Genomic DNA, 15,254 nt, shown 5'->3' on the forward strand with positions numbered 1-15,254 from the left:
TAAGTTTGTACGAAGTTTGATATCGATGGACTTAAATAAAACTTGCTATAAAATTGATAAGAAAAACGTTTCGTTGTAACTATTGACGTTCTTTTTATATAAACAATGTTTTATAAAATGCAGCGAGCTACTTGAATTTAATTCGAGCATAATGATATATATAGTATAATGATATATATGTATAAATACAGTATTTTCGGGCGGCACTCTGGTACAAAAAAAATATCAAAGCTATATTTACCATACCCACATAATCATAACATAAAATTATATATCAAAAAGTAGTAATTATTTTATACATTTATGGTTTATCCTAATAATGTACATACAATTCAGAGTAGAAAAAGGAAACTAAACAGCAAAAATGTCTCATCTTCATTAAGACAAATTGAATAATATGTTGACTTTATCAAACAACATGATAACATTAACTTCTCTTCTATAAATATTTAATTTAAATATAAATTATGTGGAAACCGCAGACCAGTTTGCATCGTGGGCGTAAGATACCGGGCTAAATCTAAAGCCTTATTGAAAGCAATAAGTAAAACGAGAGTCCTGTACAAGCCACCTCGGACACTATACAATTGCAAATGGTTTACACCTACGGTTTTATTTATTGCGAAACACGCTTCGCTTCTTCTTGCCGTTGAATAAATAGACAAATAAGTTACAAAAAACTTCCAGGGCTAACGCACTATACTACTGTTTATTTATACTATTTTTATCCAGTATTTATTAAAAACCTATTCTAATTATAATATCTTTGATCACGTGAAAACTATGGCTTTCAATTTAATATTAAAGTAATTGACATCCGACATATCTACTTGTTCATGTTATGTAAAAAGAAGCATGTTTTAATGTATGTTTAATGTTTTGACGTAAGTTGTTTTGAATGAATTTTTTAATTAAGAATATACTGATATAAAAGTGAACATTGAAAATATAAGATGGAAGTTAAAAAAATTTTTCGCATACCTGCATTCAAATTATTTTATTTACGTCAATAATACCAATTTGTAAATATAAGATTTAATTTCGATAAATATGTTTACTAACTTAAATCATTTAACAAAGCTAACTAAATAAGTAAATAAACTCAGAATAACTTTAAATTTCTTTAGGTTTACGTCAAGTCGCGAAGCAAACTTGACGTGAATCAGAATACAGTGTAAACAAAACGACCAGACCACTCGAATTAACTTGAACTGCATTAAAATAAACATCAAACCATCTCTCATTGCTTCCACTTATACCCGAAGACTAGGCACGGTTTCACTGATATAAATAGGTGAGCTTTGCACACCATAAACAAAAATGTAACACGTTCCACGATGTCACGCGCACTCGCGAGTTGATCGAGTCAAGCGCACTCCGCACGGTCGCACGCCGCGTGCACGCACCAGCATTGCGTCTGCACGATAGACGAGAATTCGACGGAAAGGGCCTTCTCCCCTTCCGAGTGATCGCGCGGGATGCAGCGAATGCTAATGCCATATTCAAGTGTGCACAGGGTGTAAACAAAAGCTCAACATTCCAACCGCAATTGAATGCTGTACTTCTATTATTTAAACAAATGAAAGTTCAAGTGCTAATCGAAAAATCTACAGGAAATGCATGCTTAAGAAATGTAATCGCAATAACCTCTTTCCAAGTTCGTTAACAGTATTATAATACTACCATTATAGGTAAAATTTAGTGCCAAGATTATATTTTCGTTGGCATCGCATCGTTGCCTCGTTATGGAATTTAACAACGGCAATTTTAATTGGTGCATACTAAAAAGGTGAATTTTACAACGTACATTACAAAGTAATTAAAACTGAGGTACGTTTCAAATCTTCAGTTTGCACGAAAAAAGAGTAATTTCCAACGTCCTGTATGATAAGCACTGGTGCCATCTGTGCCGGGGAGCCCTTGCATTAGCGGGATGACATTATGCACTACCTTTAGAAGGGTTCGCGGCTTATCTCGTTAAATCAGTCCCTGGCTACGGTAAAATCATTTACACTGAGGGCTTCAGTAAACAACCTCCTGCTGATACAAAGATTTCTTTCTCATTTCACATCGTTTATTTACCTCGGTGGGTGCGAGAAAGAAGCGTTTATTTATTCAATATTATTTTTACGTAATTGAAAAAATATTCATTTATTTATTAAATTTATTATGAAAACAAAACAACCTCTTCAGTTATTTTATATATATATTAGTCGTTAAAATATATTTAATATTGTTGGTTACATCTCGCATAGAAATAAATTTTGGTATTGTAATACGAGGGTGTGCAAGTTCGCCCCATCTCTGAGTTACCATTCATACTATTGATAATTACTGCTATTATTTTGGACGAACTGTTTACGACCGAATAATCAAATATGTATATAAAATATAAATAATAGGTGCATACCATACAAAACTAATAATATGAAAATGTAATTTGTAATACAATCGTAATGAAATTAAGTAATACAGTAATATTTAATATAACAGTGCAACTTTTATACATTTACTTGTTTAGCAGTTATATTGAGAGCAGATTTTTAATATTATATAATTATTGTAATAAATATACAGCGACAGATATACAGGGTTACAGGGTAATATGTCACGATCCTTTTAAAGGGTTATAGTTCAGGACAATAGCTATCAAATGACCTCAAACTTAGTGTCGACCATCCACTGCAGTGCAGATAGGAATAGCAGATCTGAAGTGCCTGTCCTCAAACTATGCCAACTTTGTAGTGCACCACACAATAAAAATAGTTTTTTTTTTTATGTTTCATCAACTTAATCTTATAATAAAAAGTACTTTAACTTATTTATAAATATATCTTTTGTTTAAGAAAAATTCTGTAATAGTGATAAAAAGATTTAATGATTTAGTTATAACGAACGCGGAAACGAAAACGAATAAGAATCGACTAATTCTCCGTTCGCTTGTTAAACGAGATTAAACTATTCGTGGAACGTCTAAAAGTAACGAGCGATTTATTACGAAAACGTTCATACACGCTTCACGTTTCAACCGCTTATTGATACTAAGAAAAAATATATCAAATCCACGAACACTACTTGAACTGTCACGAGTATTCACGTGTCGTATTAATCCTGGAGTGGAAGATGATGGATTTCACCATGTTAATGTAGTTTAATATTTAGTTCTTGTATATATATATATATATGTATATAATAACGTTGAAATTGTCAGACAGCCGATAGGTAGATGATGAGTGGGTTTATTTCCAGGCAAGGTCGTAAATGAATAATAATTCATCTCGTGTTAAGCAATACACACAACACAAAATACCTTAACCTGGAGAAACACCAGCAAAAGAAAGAATAGTCAAAGGATTAGCTCTATTCGAATCTTATTTCGAAAGTCGACAGTGAATTGTTAAATAAAACACAGAACCGTCTTTGTTGATAAACGATGTCCGTGCTCGCATCGTGTAACCGACATAAATATTACTATTTTATACTTATATCTTACACAGTGAAAGTGAACATTTATCTTGAATGTCAACGGAGCTTGTCTTACACTTTATGTTCCAATTGGTTATATCGGAATAGACCTAACAAACAAATATATGGACATAAATATACATATATGTACTTTTAAATACCCAAGTACTCCCTATTATTTTGTGTTCATAATTCATCTGATTGACGGTGAAGGAAAACATCGTGAGGTAACCTGTTTGTGTCTAATTTAACTTAAATACTGCCACATTCCACCAATCTACGTTGGAGCAGCGTGATGGTATAAGCTCTAAACCTTCTCCTCAAAAAAGAAGAGGAGGCTTTAGCCTAGCAGTGGGACGTTTACAGGTTGTTACTCTGTTATTTTACATTATATTACATACATACATGTTTATTAGAAGGTGAGTGTTTTATCATTACAAAAATCTTTTGTATACAAAAATATTAAAAAAACCGCTATTCAATACCGATATTCAATATTAAGAATTGCAACTTTTTTTTATTGTGTGAGTATAGACGGTTCACACTAGAAAATACACTTTTTACGAAAAAAAAATTATATTAATATTATATTAAAATTAGCTACAACGAGGTTGTCATTAAGTATAACTATTTCGTTTATTTATTTTTAGATTTCATTTTAAGCATCGAACATATTTATTTATGTTCGTAGTTTTGTTCTCATGCAAACAATATATTTACTGTAAACTTTTTATTAAAGAGGTCTGGCGAGTGCCTAAACAAGTTAAGTTTGCTTTATCAAATCCGTTACACTCCAGTTGGTTTAAGCGTCAGTAATTTATTTCAACAATAAGTGAGGACGTATCGTTTACATTTAAAAAAAAATATCGATTCTTATCTTATCTTTCGATACTTAAATGTAACAAAAATAATCGTATATATAATGTGTTCTCGTAAAACTTATAATTCATAACTTGCTAATATGGAACATATACTTTTGCATGTTTTTTTAGTAATTTTTATTAAGTAGAACTTGTCACTACATTATTGCTCGCATATGAAGGATTCCCGTTGTCTGGGATTTATATCGAATTTAATTAAACAGACAACGATTGGCCGGAATACATATACACTTTTTATCTAATTTCGCTTCGTTAGATTGTTATTCGCCAGAATTATTGGTTAACTAAAAAGTTATTGAACATTATTTTTGCTTTTTGCCATACAATCTTATATGAGTTTTAATATAAAAATTGTTTAGGCTAGAACAGTGACCGATATATAATATAATAACTGAACCGCGAATATCACAGATTTGCCTTCTAATAATTACAACAATTTAGTAATTATTACTGTCGTCAACTGTAAGTGGTCAGAGTAACAAAATAAATATATCTATCAAGGATTTTGCTTTTTATTATTAAACAATAGAAAAAATGCCCATAGATTTCCGGCCAAGAAATTATCTTTAAATTCGGTATTCGAACAGAGAACTTATGAGGTCAGCATACCAACGAAATTTTAGTTTTTTTTAAAGATTATTATTTGTATATAAAGTTAACACGTATATTTAAGACTCGAAATATGCTCATATATATATATATATATTAATAAGACACTAACTACAGAACCTTTTTAATATTTATTTATATTTTTGAAAGCTAAGGTAACTCCGAATGATTTGTAATGCTTAAAATAACAAATGAGGTCACGATATAAAGGTACTCTTGAATTTCGTGATATTATACAATAAAAATATATGAAAAGTTATTTATTTGGATTATACACTTAAATTTTTTAGGTTGCTTGTTAAATTTCAAGGTGCTTTTTGTGAAGAGGGGAATTTTAAGTTGTTGAATTTTTGTGTCTGATATAAAGGTACTGTAGGATTTAGAGACGGTTTTATTTATGTTTTATACATTTTGAATAAATACGATCTCTATGCACAAAGGGCGACTTTTTTAGGGGCATTGAACGAGAGACTAGATTTATAGCAATCTTCCGGTTTGAAACGATGTTTTAAATGTCGATGGTGAATTATTGGTACAATTTATTCTTCGGATGACTTCTCAAAATTGTATACTTTTGAGTTTGGTTTGTTATTGTTTTAACTTAATATTTATACATATAGAAACAACATTATCAAATTAGTTTATTATGTTTTCTATTTATTATTTTAGCCAATAAAAGTCTCACTGCTGAGCAAGGCCTTTTCTCCTCTTACACAAATAGAAAATATTCCACCAAGCTGCTCCTTAAGGAGTTGCGATATGTATACACAATTACACACGTGTCATAATTTTATCCGACAAATGCAGTTCTCCTTACAATCCACGTGTTCTATTCAATAAATCATCAACTTTTTCTTAATTAATTATCCTGTATAAAAAACTTGTTCTTTTTAAGCTGGTAAAAGGATGGGATTAACCGAAGCGTTGAACCCATAAAGAATTATTTACGAGGACGGCAGGGCAAAGTTTAATAAAAGAAATTCTGATGGCGCCGATTTTAAGTTATTGGACGATCGTGAAAAAATGTATGCTAAGAAATGGCAATCCGTGTTAACGACCAATAAACGAGCAATTCACCTGTATGCATTTTTAGTTGGTCCTAGGACGTTGCCTGCCGAAGCTGCCGGGGTAGCTACCATTCAATGAACAATTGATCTATCACTATCACACACAAGCAGTATTTGTATTCGTATAACTGTATTCTGATTTGAAGGCTATTGAGCCAGTTTCTATAAAGGCAAAAGGTATCCTATATATAGATTCTGTAGTTAGTGGCACATTTAGCAATATAAGAAATTATTAATGTTTTTTAATGCCGCCACTTTCCTTCATTTATTACCAACGTGAGATAACTGCAAGAAGCAACTCTTAAAAACATATTCAGAAGAAAAAAACAAAGTTGTTTTAAACAAATATAAACACGGCGTTGGGAAACCCTGTCATAATAAAACTCCTTTATGGAACCAGGAAGTGTACAAAGACCAACCGCAAAGCGAAAGAACTGCAAACAGGACAAAGTGTACACGTCGTATACACAAGCGCGTTTTGAAATAATGCCCGCAGATGACATCTGTGAAAATTGCACTCCCTCAAGGGTCACGAATACGACTTAGACGTGGATTTAACAGACGGTTGTATGAAGCTTATATTAAACTAATCTAATATATATTTATACCTATATATTACGTACCGACGTCTGTTTGGCAGTCACTGCAGCTGCGACAGTGCGGGTTTGATTCGTTTTCATGATAAATATTTGTATAGGATATACAGATGGTTTTCGTGTTTTTGTTTATATATTTCATTCCGTGATATATGTTTATTTATTTAATTGTTTTACTAAAAAAAACTATTACACTAAATATATAATAATAAATCGTAAGAAACAGACAATTGTAAATATTAAAAGAAAATTATATTGATAAAATAATACGCCTTTGCATATAGTGGAGTGGATAACGATTTATTTATTAATACACCCCTTACGCCCGCATTGAATGCCTCTTAAATTTTTTTGTTCCCTTTAATCAATTATCCCAAATAAACTACACGTTATCTATTGTACGTTGATGTTACTGTAACAGAAACGTTAACGCAATTTCGAATAAGAACCGTACAAAGTTTTAATTTTCAACCCAATCGGATGAACGATGCGTGTAGAAAGTCCAATAAAATCAAGCCAATTTTAGTTTGCAGTAAATATAAAATCCCCGAAATCAGTCGAAACTTACATATAGTTAATAGTTTAAAAAGACCTCATTATGATTATACATTAATAAAATAATAATATTAATAGCCTGGGACATTATTCACACACGGCCATCTGATCCCATACAAATAGCGAAAAATAAACTTTGATATTGTATAAATTAATTGGAATAATTTCTAAATATGGATGGCAATTTGACGTGAAAAACTCACATAGAACAAATCAAAACAAAACTTTCACATGCATTGGTCCCATTCGTAATGTTGTTCGTTGTATTCCACGACCTATAACACCTATAACTCCCTAGTTAATCTATATCTTTTATACTTAATTGAAATATGGGGTACTGCCGCTAAAACTCATTTAGCAGAACTTCACATTATTCAAAACAAAATTATTTAATTTATTTTTCGATGCCAATATTTAACACCTAGTATGTAAGTAACAGCCTGTAAATGACCCATTGCTGGACTAAGGCCTCCTCTCCCTTTTTGAGGAGAAGGTTTGGAGCTTATTCCACCACGCTGCTCCAATGCGGGTTAGTGAAATACACATGTGGAAGAATTTCGATGAAATTAGACATATGCAAGTTTCCTCACGATGTTTTCCTTCACCGAAAAGCACGAGATGAATTATAAACAGAAATTAAGCACATGAAAATTCAGAGGTGCTTGCCCGGGTTTGAACCCACGTTCATCGGTTAAGATTCACGCGTTCTTACCACTGGGCCATCTCGACTTGATATTTGCAATTTTTTTCATATGAATACACAAACTACTAAAAAGTTATCTCCACGTATTCACATTTAAAAACGAAGTAACAAAGCGAAGTTGTCGCCGAGCTAGTTAGTTGGTACTCCCGAAGACTCGGTAAAAAATTGATTACCTTTCAACAAACAACGGTAAAAAAAAGATTACCTTCGAAGGTGCGCAGATTTATAACGAATTACCTCCAATAATTAAAAAATGTAACTCAATGCAAATGTTTAAATCCAAATTAGCACAACACGTTTTAAAAACCTATTTTTAATTTTAATGATGTACACACCTACTACCAATGTATTGTTTACCAGTTTAATTATTATTTCCTTTTGTTTATATTCGTAACGATATTATTTTTTTAATAATTAGATTAATATTATATAACATACTTAATATTATAATACTTACACAAAATTATTAATATTACAAGGATCACGACCTGCATAATATTTTCTTTAAAATACTGGTATTAATTCAGATAATTCCTTAAAGTAACTTAATAGGAAAATAAATAAATTAAGCTTAATGCATTCCTAGATTCTAAATGTCTGAAAGTGTCCCACTGCTTGACGGCTTCTCTCTTGAGGAGGTTTGTAGTTTATTCTACTACGCTGGTCTAATGCGGACTAGTCGAAACATTCGTAGTAGATTTTCCGACGAAAATTTTTTCATAATATTTTTCTTCGCCGCCAATCACGAGATGAATTAAAAACATAAATTAAACACATAAAAAGTAAGAAGAAGCTTGGCGGGGTTTGAAGTTTGAACGCGCAATCTTCCGTTAAGATTCACGTGTTTTAGCCAATCTGATAGATTTGGTCAATCACACTAAGAATGCTATTACTTAATATGAGTTTCATTCTTAAAATAATATAATTATAAATGGTACATTAACGATTTTTTTGAGAAATGCTACTGTTTGCGGTATCAAAATATATCAAGCTTTTCTTGATTCCGGATATTAAATAATAATGATAATAGAAAAAGTACCGAAAATCTTTATTATATTAGTCTATCATTAAATTTAGTAGTTAAAATGTTAACTTTTAAAATGGAAGAGATTTTAAATAAATCTCGTCTGCTAATCTATCGTAAACATTTCACTAAATATTCCTAAAATTATTTGTTTACATAATACAGTCTGCAATACCCGCGTTCGGATGTGTGCGTAAGTATTTGTTGACGGAATAGATCGACGTGAAGCGGTCCAGCGTATCGTAAACGTAAACAAATGTGACACGAGGCGGCCGGCGGCCTGCTCGCAAACATTTGCTTAAAACTTCATACTGTGTTTGAGTTTATAATGCCCCCATAACTTATTTACGGTGTCAACGATAGCATAGCTTGCCAATATAAATGAAAGCCTTTAAAAAGTTATTATTTTATGTAAATATTAAAATAAAATGTGTTCTACGCCACGCACTATAAAACTTAATTGATGACATTTTATATTTCACAAAAAATGTTTTATAAAAGGGGCCGGTTTATTAGTATAACCGAGTCGAAATACAGCATTGGTTCCCAGCTGATCCGTTTACCTTGCCATTATGCAAAATTAACAAACAATTTACGATGCAATTTACATTACAATATACATAAAAGATATCGTCTGAATGTAAATTGAAAAATATCACTTTATTCAACTTTAAATCGTCATTTTAAAAGATAATTTAAATTTACAGCTACCACCGCTACCGGTTCGCAATATACATTGTACGGAGAAGAGCCTGCTTAATTTGTGATTATAATTCATCTCGTGCTTTACGGTGAAGGAAAACATCGTGAGGAAACCTGCATGTGTCTAATTTCACTGAAATTCTGCCACATGTGTATTCCACCAACCCGCATTGGAGCAGCGTGGTGGAATAAGCTCCAAACCTTCTCCTCAAAAGGAGGAGAGGAGGCCTTTAGCCCAGCAGTGGGACATTCACAGGCTGTTACGGTTCCGGGAGAAGAGCCGGCAAGAAACTCCGTAGTTTCTGGTTTTGGTAAACTACATAAATGCAATAATTAAATTTGTATCTCCTTTATGTAAATCAAAAAAGAACAATTACCAAGCTTTTATATCATCTATATAAAATTGAATAGTACAATATATATTAATGTTTCTAAAATGACCTTAAGTTTTAACTTTTAAGCTATATTTGATTTCTTCACGTTTTAAGCTATATAATCATCACTATGCAAATTTCAATACAGAAATAAAGCCAAATAAATTAAATTGTCAGCACTAAGTTCGTATACAAAAAAAATACAGACTAAATATATCTAAGTATACAGTATCAATAACGACCTTTCACCAGCAAAAACTTCCGTCAAGATTCCGTCAAGAGAACGCTCGACGTTAACACCCCATTAGCTCCTTCACAAATCAGCTGCTGTACACCTCGACCCTCACTTGATAATTGGTTTTTCAAAACGTCTCCCTACGAAACACGAAACTTATCTCGGCTTATCGCGAGAGGAAACACGTTTTTTTGAGAGCTCGCAATTACCTCCCGCTTTGGATGCATGGATTATAACGAAACGATGATTCGACTGATTAGAGTTATTAAAAAAATGTATTCAGAATTGATTGTATTATAAGCAGATTATTTAACATAACTACATAGTAATAATACATTGATGATGTAAATATTATACATACTATATATACTACTGTAATTGAAAGTTACCAAAACAAACATTATTTTTATTTTTGTCTGGTCCGTCTGTTATCCGAGGTAATTTTCAAAAAGGTCTTTATTTTTTTCGTTTAAATTTATCAAAAGTTACAACAACTTGAAATTTACGTACATATCTAATATAATGTATTTGGTTATAGGATTTTTAATATTCCGCGAGGCATACTAGTATATAATATTCACCGAAAAATCATTATAAAACAAAGCATACTTTTATGTTTTTTTTTAACATTGATATTAAAATTAAAATATTAGCGTTATTAAAAAAAATCGATGTTGTTTTGTTTTATAATTTAAAAAAACGAAAATAACTAACGACATGCAATAGCAATGAAGGATATTCTCAAAACGTGAACAAACCGTTATGTTACCTCATTTTTATAACGGAGATGCGCGTCAATATGTAATCAAGAAAGCGTATTATGTATTTTAAGGTACAAAACAAAATTTACCTTTTATATTATGATATAAATTGCTTGACATAACTGCTGATAATATCGTTCAGATTTATTACATACTTAATTAGTCGCAATAAAAAATATCTGCATATTAAGTGCCCCCATAATATAATTGTATAATGGCTTTCTCGCCATACGGTGTTTTTGATTTTGGTGACCACTTATGGGGATTACTAAGCACGTTATTGGTATTATATATTTATATTTTTACCCTATGGTAAGTAGTCACTCGCCTAGACTAGATAACAAAAGTGAATCAAGTGACTCTGCAAACAAGAACATACCAATATATATACATCCAAAGACATTCCACCAAGCCGTCAAGACATTAAAATGTTGACAGTCCCTTGAATGTTGTTGATTTCTTTCGGTCCGATTATGGACACGGCGGCTATTCTCAAGATAGACTAGCCTGTGTACTGTGCAGGACATATTATACACAAGCTTGTACCTACACAACTGCACTCTATGTATATTCCCTCACTCATGAGTCCCATATGTGATCAGACGCAGGACCAATGGCTTTATGTGCTTTTCAAGGCACGGTAGTGTAAACGTTTTGATTTTTATAAAACATGTAGGTGGACGGACAACTAGGCCATCTGATGGTGAGGAATCACGTAACTCATTCCTTAAATCATCAAAGTGTTCGGGCCTGATTATAAGCTAGCCTCTGGATGAACTTTTTACTCACCGAGTATGTTAAAACACATTTGAACCAATTTAAACATTACACCAATATATGTTTCAAATGCGATTTGCAAACAGATTAGCTATGCCTATTGCCAATAGCAAAAACGAAACTGTAACTGAAACAGTCGTGCTAAGCTAATGCTTGTTAATTATAACATTTCTTATAAATTGTCCAATGAAATGAATTGCGTATATCGCAATATTAATGTATTTAAACAGAAACTAAACTCTTGGCTTGGCTAACCTCTTGCGTCATTTATTATTGACGGGTATTTAAAACATTAGGAAAGGGTGGTGCACTAAGGAACGGTTAATATTTCTTAAGGCGCCGATATATATGGGCGGTGGTGACGACTTACCATTAGGTGGCCCGGCCCACCTTCCTATTTATAAAAAAAACAGGATATCGTCATACGAATTAGAAACAGTCACGGCGACCAGTCTTATGGAAAAGCTAAGATAAGCTAACCTATTTCATAAAAGAAATATTAAATAGGTATTTGATATAAATACAGACGGGGTATGCTTGAACGATATATTATGCCGTAATGATATTTAATTATATGACATCTTCGAAGTCCACGTATGGCATTCAAGTCTCAGTCGACACAGGTTCCTTAGATGGAGTATCCCTGTAAGGAAAGTAGACCCATTGTGTAGGCACGACGGTTGTTCACCCATAAGAACTCACGGAATTCTAAATCGGAACCCGTCCACTTTTTGAAACACTCTCACTTTTATGCGATACGATGACATTTTTCTTGAACAATTTAATAGTTTAAGCTAAATATATAACTACAAATTGATCGTTTCAATTTAAATTATAATTATTATATGTAGCAAATATCATTATATAAAAGATATACTTAATTTAATATAATAAAACGTAGCATTTAAATTCGACCTTGAAAATGTTCTCTCAACACGCCCAGAGGTTTAACTTCGAAAAAATCATTTGTCCGTGTGATATTAATACAATCAACTTCATAATAATCTAACAAACCTTTGTTTCCCTTCACACAAAATCAAATAGGCCCTTACATTTTTTTCTAAGCACAAAGGTCGTGAGACGCGACATTCATTGAAGCGAGGAAATTCATAAACAATAGCTTGTTAGTCTTTGTCGTGAGCTTTGGGCGATCATGACATCCGTAGACTGCGTAATCAGAGAAGCATTGACCGTGAGTCAAAAGGGTAAATTGTACAGTATCCGACTATGAACTTATGCATAATTGAATTGATGCAACTTTAAAATTTTATTGGATAAAATTTTGTATCCGACTCTGGCGGTGAGATGTGATTGGATGAAATTAATCCTTTAATTTGGAATAGGTCCTTAGTTTTTATGGGATACTTACTCGATTTTGTTATCAATAATGGGATAAAATGAGTACTTATTTCTTGTTTAAATAAAAATATAATTATAATTAATTTTATTATTATTTATCGAGATATAGGTAACTTTTATCGCCGTTCGAGAGAAAAAGACAATATTTTAAAAATAAAAAAATTAAAAATTAAACGACTTGCAGATTCATTATTCTCTGAAACAAATATGTGGAAAATTCTTCTTTAAGTAAATTATTTCTAATTAAAATAAACATTTACTTTTAATATTTGTTTGTATTTTAAAAATTTATTTAAAATTTAATACAGTAGAATTAAATTTGTTTCATCATGATCCTTAGCTCTAATATAATATAACCCATAAAATATAAAAAGCATTCATGTTTAGCTTTCAAATCCATCCAATCGCTAGGAATATTGAAATATCAATTTCAAATACATAACGATAATTAAATAGATCAGTGTTAAATAAACAACGGTTTTAAATTTTAATCACATACTTTATTTTGTTGTCGACATATCAATTTTATTAATATTGTTTATGTAACATGCAATTTATAAAAGGAATAAAATAAATCTTATAAGCTTTCCGATACAGAGATCTAAAAACTTTTTTTAATTTCTAGGATACTATTCAACGGTTAGCAGTAAAATGAATTTATACTCTAAGTATGATACAAAATAAGATTTATTTTGACTAACAAACTTATTCTCGCTGCACTTTAGACCTCTTTGTTTACAAACATAGACTGTGAGTAAACCCACGATGGTGGCAGGATCTCGGCAACTCGCCAATAGAGGGCGTTAGTCTAAAATAGATTGTCATTTAGAGCGTCGAAGAAGAGTTAATAAGAGTTATAAGTTTAGAGCGACCATTTTCTAGCGTTAATTTCGGACATCATTCAAACAGTTTTGTTTATAATATTCACAAATATGCATGTTGAGAGACAAATAACTGACAAAGTTATAAGTACGAAAAAACACAATCAATAAAATCACTATAAGATCTAATAATGATGACATATCGGATACACCATCGTCGGACATCGATAATCGACTACCGCATAGGAATAATTACAATGAAAGCAATTTTTATTAAAACGTGTTAATTATGTTGAATAAGTATTACATATAAAGATGGAATATATTTTTACATTGTAACCAATATAAATATTTAACAATATTATGTCCTGCAACAAATGAAAAACTCGGTCCCTCTAAACTAACTGCGGTAGGCATTTCCGATCTTCCGTTTTGATCTGCAGTTCACGGACGTATTACATTTACACGTAACCAAAGCATATGACAGCCATTCCATTTGGGAATAAGTATATTCAACAATGGTACACATTCTATCACTTATATTGGATCAAAATTACAAGTTTTTCCACGGTAACTCGGCAAATAAAAAGATAAAATTTAACAAATAGCTCCTAACGGTAAGGTTAAGTCCCCAATAAACTTTACTTGGTTTCATTCTATGAAGTAAATAGCTAAGAAGAGTCACTTTTTCATAATTATATTATCACTTAAAATGGTCCAATTGTGAAGCTTGCTTGAAACTATAATAAGAAAATAACGAGGCGGCTAACCTCTTATAGGTTTTGGTCGAGCCGTGTAGTTTTAATTTGGTCGCGTTATCGGAGAAATAAACTTAGTCAGGATATTTATAGAACGAAACTTATAGTGTTTGTGAATTTCAACAGGGCTGTCTCTGATTATTTTAATAAATCGAATTTGTATGTGTTAATGCTTGTTTTCTAAATAAATGTTTGGTGTTTAACCAACATTTTTGTAATCCAAGTTGTTTGTTTTTATTGCATGTATAATATTTAAATAATATGCTATTTTTTAAGATATATAGATATAGTTTACAAAAAAAACGGAACGGCCTTAAAGTTTCCCACTGCTGGACAAAAGCTTACTCATATTTTAAGCAGATGTGTATAGTACACCTCTTCATGTTATTTATTACTGAATTACAATTATTTAAACTAAATAAGATAGATATTTGTGATTATAATTTATCTCGGGCTTTTCGGTGAAGGAAAACATCGTGAGAAAACCTACATGTGTCTAATTTCATTGAAATTCTGCCACATGTGTATTCCACCAACAATAGTGGTGGAATACGCTCCAAGCCTTCT

The 15,254-nt window shown here is 31.6% G+C and overlaps 1 protein-coding gene across 3 annotated transcripts in view; it reads right to left on the reverse strand.

Moving 5' to 3' along the window:
* Nucleotides 1-15,254, reverse strand: part of LOC126778988 (protein sickie) — a 225,298-nt gene that overhangs the window by 102,643 nt on the left and 107,401 nt on the right. Inside the window, exon 1 of one of the 3 annotated variants that reach the window (XM_050502751.1) lies at nucleotides 1,235-1,377. The exons of the other annotated variants lie outside the window; for them this stretch is intronic. The gene's annotated coding sequence lies outside the window, so the exon portion shown is untranslated. Of the gene's footprint in view, nucleotides 1-1,234; nucleotides 1,378-15,254 lie in introns of those variants that run through there. 3 annotated transcript variants of the gene reach the window in all.

The sequence above is a fragment of the Nymphalis io genome, chromosome 2 (genome assembly GCF_905147045.1).
Source record: "Nymphalis io chromosome 2, ilAglIoxx1.1, whole genome shotgun sequence".
Classification (NCBI taxonomy): Eukaryota; Metazoa; Arthropoda; class Insecta; order Lepidoptera; family Nymphalidae; genus Nymphalis; species Nymphalis io.